Source organism: Cygnus olor, chromosome 3, assembly GCF_009769625.2.
Source record: "Cygnus olor isolate bCygOlo1 chromosome 3, bCygOlo1.pri.v2, whole genome shotgun sequence".
Taxonomy (NCBI): Eukaryota; Metazoa; Chordata; class Aves; order Anseriformes; family Anatidae; genus Cygnus; species Cygnus olor.
The window spans coordinates 56,599,009-56,612,944 of record NC_049171.1 but is presented as its reverse complement, the minus strand read 5'-3'; positions in this window follow the sequence as shown (position 1 = coordinate 56,612,944).

Here is a 13,936-nt window from a genome sequence, read left to right as displayed (position 1 = left end):
GGACATTCAGAACACAAAGCCAGGGTTTCAATTTTTTTTTTTTCCTGGCAGACATTTATGCAATAGAGAGCACCTGAACTAAATAATGATGGGTGTGAGGTAGAGGGGGAGGAAGGGGGAAAGGAGTGGAAAAGCTTGGTCATCAATAGTTCCTTACCTATAATAATCTCTGAACCACGCTAAGCACATAAGCATGTGCAAAACTGCATACACTGAAGTCTTCCTCTGAATCACTTCCAAGACACTAATTAGAGTATCCAGAACTAAAATATATAAATATATATATATATGATTATCATTAATGAGATTATAGATTTTGTGAAATGCTGTAGTTTCCAGCTCAATGTAAGAACAGTAATTTTGGAGGGGTCAGTTGCCCTTTTTTATCCAAAGGACTTGCGCCAATGTAAAATTACTAAGTGGGAGGAGAATTAAAGCATGTCCCTGGAAACTGGACAATTTAAATCTCTGGAGATATACATCTGGTTTTATAGTTCATTCTTTGATATTTTTATTTAAAAGACTGAAAAAGCACAAACAATTGAATACCAATTAAACCGTTACAGTGTCTGCAGTCTTTTTTTTTTTTCCGCTGCAGGTTCAATAACCTAAATGAGGCATTTTAGTTACTTCTACAGAATCCAGATTTTTAAGAAAAGAAAAGAAGAAAGAAAAGAGAAGAGAAGAGAAGAGAAGAGAAGAGAAGAGAAGAGAAGAGAAGAGAAGAGAAGAGAAGAGAAGAGAAGAGAAAGAAAAGGAGAAAAAGGAAATAAAATCGCACACACACAAAAGCCTTAGAATGCAGAAAAAGCTGGTTTATAAAATCACAATAATATTAGTTCTGAAAGAACTCAGAGTACAATTATGAGCAAGAGTCCAGTTATGTACCTGATCAGACAGCCAGCAGATAGTGATCACTTGGAAGAAAGACACCCTTTTGTCCCATTCAGAACAGTTATGTTTCTGGTGGTGAGTCGAAGTGAAGTACACGCAGCCATTGTAACTACAAAGGTGTCCTAGAGTTACAGCAGAGATTACTACAAAATTACAGCACTTGGGCTTTGAGCTAAAAATAGAGCAACCAGGTGCTTAGTGTTTGCAATTCAACAAATCTTCTTTACCCCCTTTTCAGAACTGTGGGTACTGACACAACAGATGTGTTGGGCACTGTAAAAACAGCCCTGTCCAACTTTCCAGACACTCCAAACCTACAAAGAAAAAGGCAACTGGTACCAAAATAAAGTCTTTGGGTACCAAGCTTACAGACTGGCAAAATCTTAAGCCAAGAAGTGGTTAGGTTTCCTGCTCTCTCTGCTCTCTGCCCAGACTATAAAGAGGATGTAATATTTCATGGTAAAAGAGTGCCATGGAGGATATTAGCCTGCACTTTTTTTTAATGAAGTCTATTTGGCAGCTATAGGGGAATGGGCCATTAGGTATTTTTCCACCTCTAATGTCTATTATTGTAAATTCATCTAGGAATAGCAATGCAGTATCCATCTGTAGCAGTGCAGCTAGAAAGGTAGAGCTAAGCACGGACATAAAAACACAGGCTGCTGGAACAGCCAACGTGATCAGTTGTCCATATCTGGTAGCCAGTAATCTGATAGTCCAGCCTTTTACCTTTAAGACTGAAACTATCCATCATCATAGAGTGGGGATTCATTTATAGAAGAACGAACAAAAAAACTTTGAAAATAATCTTCTAGGCATATGCTGGAGATACCTCACCACCCTCTCCTCTCTTTTTGTGCTGATGTGTAGCATCCTGTGAAGGCTAAGCCAGACTCTCTGAAATGTTGTGATGTTTTTCTCTTCGCCTTGTCACAGCTCTGCTGAGTGATGGAAGAGGATTTGAAGGGTCTATTGTCTCTGGAGTGAGAGAATAGTGTCAACACTGCTCTAGATTTCAGATCTGGCAAAATGTGCCTGAAGGTGATTTGGAAGAACAGTAAGTTTTAAATGACATCTCCGTTCTCATATGACTCCTGTGAAGATCTGCCATTAATAAGACAAAACTTTCTTAAAAATTAAATGTTATTCTTGTGACTCTCATACTGAGTATTTCAGCACGATGCTGAGTTAAATAAAGCAGTCACTATTTTATTTCAGATGTGGAGTGATAAGAACCAATGACTTACCAGTTTTAATTAAATTCTATGAGTACATTTTAGTTCCACCACCACCGGAGCTCACAGACTAGCAGTGCTCCATAAATGAGTTACTCTTTCTTGACATTAGCAATCACAAACACAGTTTTTCACAGAATCACAGAATCACAGAATTGAAGGGGTTGGAAGGGACCTCGAAAGATCATCGGGTCCAACCCCCCTGCCAAAGCAGGTTCCTTAGAGCAGGTTGCCCAGGTAGGTGTCCAGACGGGCCGTGAATATTTCCAGAGAAGGAGACTCCACAACCTCCCTGTGCAGCCTGTTCCAGTGCTCCGTCACCCTCACCGTGAAGAAGTTCTTTCGTATGTTGGTGCAGAACTTCCTGTGCTTCATCTTGTGGCCATTACCCCTTGTCCTATCCCCACAAACCACTGAAAAGAAGTTGGCCAAATCCCCCTCTCCCACACCTCAGGTATTTATACACATTGATGAGATCCCCTCTCAGTCTTCTTTTCTCAAGGCTGAACAGACCCAGGTCTCGCAGCCTTTCATCATAGGGAAGATGCTCCAGGCCCCATATCATCTTTGTGGTCCCCCGCTGGACTCTTTCCAGGAGATCCCTGTCTTTTTTGTACCGGGGAGCCCAGAACTGGACACAGTACTCCAGGTGAGGCCTGACCAGAGCAGAGTAGAGGGGGAGGATCACCTCCCTTTTAATGCACGCCAGGATCCCATTGGCCCTCTTGGCCACGAGGGCACACTGCTGGCTTACGGTCAACCTGTCGTCCACCAGGACCCCCAGGTCCTTCTCCTCAGAGCTCCTCTCCAGCAGGTCGTCCCCCAGCCTGTACTGATACGTCCAGTTGTTCCTTTCCAAGTGCAGGACTCTACACTTGCTCTTATTAAACCTCATTTGGTTTCTTCCTGCCCATCTTTTGGAAAACCTAGCACATGGGGGTCACTTTTGGAAAAAGTCTTGCAGGTAGGCTTTGAAAGTAACCACTACAATGAAGTCTCTCTTAGTTTCCTAGGTCTCAATCTGTTTGCTGTAATTCAGCATAAAATAAAGACTACCTTCCTTGCAAATGACAGGTTAAAGTGAACAATACCAACTGTGCAGATTACGACCTTTGAAGTTTTTCTTGAAGAGTACACTAACTGACAGAAAAATTTAACAACCAATCATTTACAAATCTGTTTGCCTTGTTGTTCATGGTACCAAAAAGTTTACATAACCTGTCCAACATATTTTGTTGAACAGAATGTGCAGTACATTGTGAGTAATTATTTTATAATTCATCATGAATTTCCCCTCTAATTTAAAAAACATTTCATGTATTTTCAGTACACCCTTAAGGATCATTGGTTCTCTCCAGTTAAAAAGAAAATGAATGTCAACGTTGCCCACAAGCATTAAAATATTAAATGCTACAACAGAACCCTACAAAATGACTAGCTTCACAGCTGGATCCAGATTTAGATCTACAGATCCAGAACATTTTGCTTCCTCTATCTCCCAGCATGGAAAAATAACCCAGTCAACGTACTGCATTGTGAGCTGGTTGTGGTCAACCTTAGCAGAAAAGATGGTGGAGTGGTTTGGGATCTAGCCTGAGACTTGGAAGATCTTCATTTTCCTGCTCTACCACAGGCGTCATGTGTGACCTTGGGAAAAGATGGGAATAATATCTCTTTTGTAAGGATCTTGTGCAGACAAATGCATTCAAGAATGAGAGACGATCAAACATTATAGTTGTATGGTTTATATATATACATAGAATAATTGTGCAAGATCCGTGGCTGGAAGCTTTGCAGTGCAAGGAGTCCTAGGTTCCCATACATTTGTAGAAGGAATGGTTCGGTGCTGGGTAGAGTCTTCAGCCTGAATTCCCAAAGGCAGATGTTCCATAGGGAAAGATGTTCTCAGCCTCAGCAATGAGCGCCCACTTGCATTTCACACAGAAAATCCCTTCAGGCTTCAGGCAGGATATAAAATCTGGGGTACCCACTGCAGTCACAATTGCTGCTCTGTTACTCTTTCACCACTTCATCATCTCAGCGTGTGGGGTACAAACATCCCCAAAAGTACACACATAATGTCTCATTCCAAACGGCACCCAAAACTCTTCTGGGCACTGCTGTTTGCCTGGTAACTGACTTAACAAGCTACACAACACTGCTGTTCCCCTGTACTTTTCATGGTGGGATTAACAAGTCAATGCTTTCCCACACCAAGTCTGCTTTATATTCTGCTCCTCAGACCAACACAGACCAGGACTGTCCCACCAAAGAACTTGCAGAGAACAAAAACCTAGCACATCCATCACAACAATGCACCCATGTACCACACCAGCTACCTGGGCATGCTCTTTGAAACACATGGCTCAAAAACTTGCTGCAAACAAGTTAAAGGAATGCCGGGCCACAGCACATTTGACAGACCAAGAGGAAAGAACTGATTTTTCAGTAAAAATAAGTAGCCACTGAGATATGAATCCAAAGAGGACACAGACCAAATCACAAACACATTATGTTCCAAAAGGGTCCATTTGATAGGGTTGGAAACAATTTTGAGCCAAATCAGCTTGGAGAGGTAATTTTTGAAAAGAAAAGAGAAGTAATAGTTATGAAGTATTCAAAAAGAGAGAGCACTGGAGCCAAAGTCACCCTCAAAAAAGGAAGAATTTGCTGTTATGACACACACTATGGCTACACTTTTCTACACCTTAAAAGCCTTCAGAATCTGAAGAGAGGCTGCCAGTGTCCCTGTGCTGCAGATCTCTTCACGCCCCTCCGAGGTGCTAAATCGCATGGACCAAAAACTCGGCTGTGGCTCCACTGCTCATGCTCATGGTTCCTCTTGATTAACTTCAGCACACCCTGCCCCCAGACCACAACAGAAAATAAAGCTGTCCACAGCCACAACATAGCTCTTCATTGAGAAGAAAAACACAATAAAGTGTAAGTCACAAGTGAGTAAATAACCCCCAGATACAATCCTTCTCAAACGATTCTCCTTCTCTTTCCTTTTCTCAAAGACATGGTCAATCTATGTTTAGAAAGGCTGCTAATGACTTTTTCTACTTTCTATTATTTTACTTTTCAACAAAGCCCACTGTGACACCAAAACTCATCAGTTGCTTTCCTTTTCCTGGCAGGACATCCTTGGATGATCGAGCAAGGAGCTGCACAGTCTCTGCAGTCAGCCTCTGGCCTAAGTAAGAGTGACGTGGCAGAGACCACAGCTTCATGATCACAGCCTGCTGATCCAACAGCTTACCTCTGATAGAAGAAAAGTCGCTTCCTGGTCATCATCTTTTTTCAGCAAAAGCAGTTTTCTGCTGGCTTTGTAAGTCAAAATGACCCAAGACTCTGTCCAATAAAAAACAGCTGGTGCACAAGTGGGCAACTCTCCTGAGCACAGTGTGAGAAAAGCCAGGAATGGGGAACAGGGGAAAGGCACAAAAATCCTTTCAGCAACACTGAACTGTCACATTAGCTCCCCTGCTTGTGTAACCGCAGGCTGAGGACTTGTTACGGAGTAATAACTCATCTGCAGAACCCTTCATGAAATGTAATCTGGTACTGCCAAGCAGAATTCATATCTCACCCACCATCTCCCAAAAGCATCGTATGTATTAAGTAACAGGCTAGTGAAGGGGAAGTAATGCTGCTGTTAGAAATAAATATTTAGATTACTCGTGAAAAAAGGAAAAGTACGTAACAACTCCTAGAAATGATAATCCAGAAAACTGATAAGGCAGAGAAATGGATAAAGGAAAATAAATTCTGTGATGTGACTAAGAAAGGAGAGATTTTGATGTTTGGGTGTTTGTTCTCTGGTGGTTTGTTGTTTTTTCTTTCTTTCTTTCTTTCTTTCTTTGGTTGCTTGTTTGGCTGGTTGGTTGGCTGAATTCTTGTTTTCTTGCTGTATATCAAGAACAACACTGGTTCACTTTTGGATGGACAAGTAGGTGAAAATGAAGAGGCAGAACTATTTCATAAATATTCTTATCCATCATTATAGAAGAAGCAGCTGATATGCATCTATGGAATGAAGGTGAATTAACTGGCCTCACTGTAAAGAAAGAGTCTCAGTAAAAGATTGACATTACCAACTAGAGATGTTCTTAAACAAGTCATGCGTATCCAAGAGCTCTAGAAGAGCAGACTGACAAGTGCTCTGGACTTATTCCTCTCCATTGACTAGAAGGAGGCTAACAAAACTGTTTTAGACATAGATGCTGACTCAGCATCTGTAGACTGAGTCAAAGCTGTCTGAACACTGATTGTCAGTAGGATGCAGAAACTTGGGATGTTTGGAATAAAGCTCATGTTGAGCTCATTTAGTAAAAGACAAAGTATTGGCTTGCCAACTTGGTGGTACCAACCTTGGCATAAGACCCAATTAACGACAAGAAAACAAGAATATTAAAACAATTAACACCAGTCAAAATCAGTATCTGGAAAGCAAGCTTTAACAAACTAGCACTGCAAGATTCCATACTGGTGATAAAAGATTTCTCAGGAAAGCACTTGACATGAGATATTGCATAATCTATATTAAGAGCAATGGAAAAACAAGCTAAAAAAAAAAAAAAAAAGCCTTAAAGAGAAGGCACAAAGCACCAGTGGTATGCTTCTGTGTATGTAATGCCACAAGCATCAGCTCTTGTTCCTCTGCTACTTGACCTTTTACCCAGCAGCACATGGTTCACACACCCAGAAAAGAAGCATTCCACTGGAGACAGCAAGTGCCGGTGGTAGAAATACAAACAAAAACAACCTCCTTAGCACAGCCAGAGTTGTTGGACTTAAAGCAGGAATTAAAGCAGGGAAATCCTGTGGCAAGTACCGTGTACAAGGGCAAACCAGACAACCACAGCAGTCCACTCCATACCTAACATCTATAGATTAACGCCTTAGATAAAAAATTGTCCTGCTGAAACTAGATGCAAAAACCATGTTTAAATTTTTGAGAAAACTATTAGCAGTTACTTGAAGGCATAGAGAAGTTCCTAATAAGATTTTCCAAATGTCTTTCAAGAGCTAGGAACCTAAATCTAGTTAAGTCTTTTGTGATTAACATGTTTGCACTTCCGAGAAGCTTGCTAGTTGCTTTTTTTGGCACGTAGTAATTCCTGAAAGCCTGCTATTCGAAATTCTAAAAAAATCACAGCACTCTATGGTTAGTTTAAACAATGAAAATTTTGGAAGTTTCATTCCCAAAACATGGTTTCCATAAATCAAGATAGAATGAAGTATGACGGGAAACAGTGAATCATTTTGTCCAGTTCATTGGTAGTGAATTAAATGGCTCGCTCTTTTAATTAGGTATACATTCCTAAGGTGTGATCCAAATCATGCCTAATCAATCCAAATGATTTAGTGAGATGAAAATTCAGAGGTAGGATTCAAATTCTTCCATCTCTTGTTGTTCTTGAAGGGTTGAATGAATTAAAAACTTTAATCAAATTCAACTAGAATTGTATAAAATTCTTAATTGATTAGGTTATTTTGTTCAAGGGTTTTTCAGGTATTTCATTTCAATCTGTTCTCACTGTAAGGTTCACATAGACCTTAATGTCACCAAGGAACTTCTATACTATCTTTTACCTAAAGTCTCTTCTCTGATAGGTAAGCATTATTACCACTGAATACAGTAAGAGCTGTTCACACAAAAATGTGTGCTCCTTGTAGCTTATGTTGTGTGCGCTTAGATTCTAATGCACCAGCCTAAGAGTTAGAATCTAATGGAAAAACAAAGCAACTTGTTAAAATACGCATTTTTATTTCGAAACTGGGACTCCACACCTGCTGATTGTTGATAATTAGAAGATGATTAAATAAAGTATCTTTAAAATGAAGGGTGCCCAAATTCATGCCCTGTTTATGCACTAAGACTATAAACAGGAACTGTGGCAGAAGTTTTCAGGGACACGGTCTGAAGGTAGCAGCTTCCTACAGATTTTGTTAGGAGGATAAATTATCCTGAATGACGTTCTCTGCTCATAATAGCAGAAAGGTGGAGTGGGCATCCTCTTACAAGGCCACCAGAACAGGCTGCCATTGTCACTGGATTTAGGGCACTGCCTTGTCTCTTGCATGGCTGTGGAGAGAGAAACACAGCGAGCAAGGTCTTGGTAAGCACACAAGGTTCCAGAAAGCTCTCCTGGAGAGAGGCAGGAGGGGAAAGAGCACGGGCCGTGTGCCAGAGATTGATCTGTCCAATTTGAAGAAATTAATTTAATCGTTCATTGCAGGAGAAGAGCTTGCAGCTGCTGCCTGCACGGTCAGAAGGCCTGGACGGAGCAAAAAAACGATGCCAGCTCCAGTGGGGAACTTGGTGCCTTCGCCATGTCAGACAGGCAGCCCTCAGCGCGGCGAGCTTCCTGAAACGCAGGCCTGGCATTGCATCCTGGTGCAGCTGGCACAGGAGAGCCTTGATGGCCTCCACCTCCACCTGATGGCCTCCACCTCCACCCTGCCCTCACAACCTCAGAGCCCGGCCTTGCGGAGGGCCTCACTGCAGAGCCCCATGCGAGTACACCGCGGCCCCCGAAGGGGGAAGGCGCAGGGAGCGCTAACAACTGTGTAATTGCAAAATTATGTTTGCTTGTTTTTCCCCCCCCCCCCCCCCCTTTTTTTTTTTTTGCCTCAGAAGATAAGAACAGTTGGAGAAGTCTATGCTGTGGGGCCTCAGCAGATCTACTGCCAGGATTTGCTGTTTGAGGCTTTCATCCATCCAGTTTTAATCCAAATTAGTAGGAGCTTCAGAAAAGGATTCTGGCAAAGTCACAGCTGGAAAGATTTTCATCATTAATTCTGCCAAGCATATAAAAATACAATTAAAAAAAAAAAGAGAGAGAGAGAGAGAGAAAGGGGGGAGGGGTGTAACAGTTCTTGGCACAAACATGCTTTGGTTTGCCTTTAGAGTAAAAATATTAAAAAAAAAAAAAGAAAACCCATATTTAATTAAAAAAAAAAAAGCCATATCTTTGTTGTCTTTGCCATCTTTACATAAGGCTAGAAATGCTATTCTCTTATTATTATATAATTTATTTTTTAGAGGTGGACATTTGCCTTGTTTTACAAGCAGGAAGGTCAGCTGGGAGGTCCCACCTCCCTCACCCTGTGGGCACAGGGACTCTGCGGGTTTTTGGCAGGTCACTCCCTTCAGCGAACAGCAGTAGTTTATCAAGTTCAAGCTGCAGCTGGTCACATTGCCCCAGAGAGCACCAGAAATACAAGGCAGAGCAAACGTATGCAGTATTTGGGAGCTTGTGGATATTTGCCCACTGCTGTACGGTGCCATCATTCAGGCAAGCAAAACCCAGGCACCAAACACTGTCTGCACCAACCCCTTGAAGTTATGGGGCTGAGGACATTCATCTTGTTGCTGAATAAGCTGCTTTCCAGCAACCACCACCAGCCCACAGGTGCACATACACCTCTGCAAGAGCAATTTATAAAGCACAAACTGCAGCCAAAGAGGCATCATCCTGCCCCATCACACACAGCCGCCCAGAGAGCAGGACCACAGCTCTGTGGAGAAGACTGCCTGGGCGGAAGGAGCTGTCATTCCAATTGAATAGATCCAACTGCTCACCAGATTTTGTCCACATAAACAAAAGCTATGTTTCACCTCTAGCTGAAAAAAAACAAAACACATTATTTAAATGAACCTTCCCTATCAGTTGTTAAGAACTTTCACACCTAAATTTATCCTGTACTGAAATTATGCCCTTGTGTTTCTCCTTGTGCTGCACACAACAGAAAAAAGACCAAGGATTAGTCTTGCTCCAAAATGCAGTCATCAGCATAACTCCCAGTCTACGGTGGAAATCTCTGTTATCGGTCTCAGGATAAAGCAAGCAGACTTGTCAGATGTCCAGTCCTGGCATTAAATACCCATCCTCGGTCATCACTCAGAGACATCACATCTTTTGGGGCAGACTTTTTATAGAAGGAAGCATTATGATTAATTGCTATATAACAATTTTGCAAATGGTATCTCCTTGTGCAGATGAGATTGTTAAGAGTTATCTGTTTATTTAGAATTTATTAATAATCCCATAACATACAGTAACATGACTGGTTATTTTGCACTGTATTAGTGTAAAATTTATTAGAATGAATCCATGAACAACAAATTTTAAATTCAAATTTTATACAGTAAATGACATTTGCATTGAAATAAAAGCTTGAAAAAATATTTTAAATAAAACTTAGTTTTGGAAAGAATTAAACCAGAAAAGAAAGAATTAAAATTAAAAATATAACACTGCTTTGATATTATTAGAAGGGAAGATTGTTTATTTTAACCATTTTATTTAATGCAACAGACATTTTCAGTTAGATTCCTAGATGATTATTGGCAATCATTGTTTCCTTGTACAAAATAATCTCTTCATCCCGCACCCCAAAACTGAATTAAAAAAACAACTTTTGTGGAATTTTAAATAAAACAAAATGTCCTGTTCCTAACCATTTGTACTGAAAATACTCCTTGTCAAACTTGACATACAGGAAGCCTCCTGTGCCTAGGTCTGCTGCGGTTTGTCAGAAATCTGTAATGTATCTCCCAGGCATCTTACTGAGACATACCTAAAATCACAACAGTGGCAATGAAGACAATAAGATCTACCATCAATAGATTTTATTTTTTGGCTGCTTACCTCATTTTAATTGACATATAAGAATTTAAAAAGATCTAACTTGGCAAACTTGTCTTGAGGTCCAATACCTTTAGTCTAGCCAGGCAGCTTGTCATTTCTCCAGGACCTTGAGTTTGATTAGACTTTTTAGCTGAAAGAGAGCTGACGTCTCTTTTGAGAGGTATCCTCCACATCCGTAGGCTCAGGAAAGCTGTAACTGATTAGAGACTGTACAGAATAGCAGCAACAATGATAGACACCCATAATGAAAATGGTTGTGAGCATACATACATAAACAGAGATTTTTACAATCCAAGAAGCCAACAAAAGAACACCAGAGAAATATATTTAAAAGGGCAGCATAGAGGCAGGTGATATACATTTAGTTGTTTTAAATGATGCGATGACCAAAATCAGCAGCATATGCAAACGCGGTTAAAAAAATATTTTTTCCAAATAGCAGACAAAAGAGAAAGGGATACTGGCCCCTTCCTTCTCCTGATTACCCAAAACTCTGTTCTTTTTAGGAGCGAGGAAGGAATTTCCAAACTGAAAAGACAGCCTTGTTCAACTCTGGACCTCAGTTTAGACTGCAGACCAAACTAAACAGCAAAGAAAGAATGTTTTTAAGTTTTCTTCTCAGCTTCAGTGAAGGGGTGGAAAGAAGAGTCAGAAAAGAGAAACGTGGTGGCGACGGGAGCTGAGCCAGCCTTTGCTTTTTGGAGCCTTTATCAGTCTCCCGGCAGCTAACCCCAGAGCTGCTTGCGCTCTGACAGGGAAACTGGTAACTCCTGCGGGTCATCTGCTCCAGTCTTGCCCTCTCCCAGAGGACATCTTCATCTCCGGAAGACTGGTGGCCGGAGGACAGTGCAAAGTCACAGGGTCACCTTCTCTGGATGGTGGCCCAGAGGTTGTGAAGCTCTTCTGGGGATGGTGGAAGTAACCATTAACAAAGAGACCTTAAAAAGTACTGATGGAAGAGAAGATTCAGAATTATTAAGGTGCTTCAGCCTGTTAACAGCTCTGCAGTTAACTGGTGTATCAGTACAGCCTGAGAGAAAGCCTATCTTCTTAGCAGTGTTTTTCAGTATTTTTGGACAGGCGAGCCTTGACTGAGAACTCAGAAAAATTTGGCTGCCTTCTGCCAACTTCCACATGTACGGGTACAAATGACCCTCTTGTAAGTCACAGTTCTGAGCTAAAATACTGCACATAAGGCTAGTGGAAAAAGGAGAAGAGAGGCCAAACAATTAAGGACTTCCACCACAGCCTACCTGCCCTGTTGAAAAAGTAAAGAGGAAGGAAGGCTCCACCAAAAGCTGCCTTCAAGAGCTCAAGTGCCCCTACCCAGCGAGTGGAAGTTGCTGTAGTGCGTGGTACCAGCACAACGTCCAGTGCACATCCTGTGGAAACAAGAGGCTTGCTCTGCTAGCGGAGACCAAGCTCTAGATGTCCTAACAACAGACACAGGTTTCTTAGGCTGGTTTAAAGGGAGGACTGCTCTTTCCCTGAGATGTTCAGCAAGCTGGTACATCTGCTTGACTCCTTTCATCAGAGCGATGATAGCAAACCACTGAGTCTCAGCCTTTGCGAGGTGGTGTCATGTCATAGCGTGAGTAGGCCTTCACGTTCCTCCAAAAAAAAGTTCTTTGCATGCTTTTATTTGGGTCTTTTAGTTTTAAAGAGACGTTCAAGTAGCAGCAGGATCAGCACTGTTTGTGGCAGCAGGAACAAAAATGGTTGTTGGCATTCTTGTCTCAAGATCTTGTTACCATGCAAGTTCTCTGATGTTGAACGAGAGCTGAACTCTTATTTCAGCCTTTCTTCTTGGAAGAGATAATTAACTAGGTCTTTTTCTTCAACGCTTCTGCTCATTAAAAAAAAAAAAAAGTAGATTCTTCTTATCTGCAAGACCCCATTAAACCTTGATCTTCTGTCAAACCTGTTCAAATTGGCCAGTAATTGACAAAAAAATATTAGAGAGAGATAAGCAGGCAGGGCACACAATTAACGTAGAAGAAATCTACTTCCACTGCTTTTCCGCTACTTTTCCTGTAGATATATGGGAGGCTTTGCAGCCAGAAACACCACCTCCAAGCAATGGGATTCTGTGAAGAGACAGGGACCCTTTCCCTTTGTTGACTCAACAAAACGCTCCCTACAGCAAGAGAGGGTCTCTCCCCGTATGACCTTGCAGCCGCTTTCAGCTCTTCCCTCCCTCCAATTTGCTACAACAAGGCACTCCAAAAATAACGTTTATTTTTCAAAACTGGAAAATGGCACCAAACCACCCCAAAGGAGAGAATGACAACGGAATGAGTTCAGCACGGGCTCCCGAACTGACCCTCCCTGCCAGGGACAAGAAGCTGGAACTTCACGGAAAGAGACTGAATGGAACCTGATCGAGGGAACGCGCCAGGAACCGCGGCCACCGGTGGCCAAGTCCTGTCGAAAGGATAACACACCCGCTTGTCAGTCCTCTGCTAGAGGCAGCGCGAGGGCTGTGTCGCGGCTCTGCAGCTACAAACGCCTCTGCTCGGCAAGCCTGCGCACACAATTGTCTGGAGCACGCACGTTAAATGAGGAGAAGTTTAGGGATCAGAAATATTTCCAAGTGATGGCTTTAATGTTGGGGATCAGCAGAGCTGGAACATCTGATTTCAATTCTAAACTCTTTTTGATTAGTGGGTGTTTATGTAGTACCCCAAACACACTCCCAGCTTCTGTTCAAAAGGGTATTCTTCAGTAACGATAGAGCCGTTATGTATGAACTGCTAAACAGAGGCCGCACCACCACTGCTGAATAGACTAAAAATTGGACCAAGAAGAGGAGAAATAAACTAAATCATTCTCTTTTAATAGACAGGGCCAGATTTGCCACTACCTTACATCTTGTATAACCATTTAGATCATGTCTATGTAGAGTAACTTTTACAAAAGTGAAGTTATAAATGCATAATAAATCCATCTACAAAAATTCCTTGCCTCTGAAGAACAGAAAGTAATTTTAATTTGTAAAGTAATAAAGACTGAATGCCAAATTGTAATGCTAAAATTGAAGTCAGAAGTTACATGAAGACAGATTTTCAGAAGCAGTTATTTTTTGATGTAATATTTGAAAGTGATCGATTCAAATTCTGCTTTTGAAAAATTTTCTGAGCTTTGATC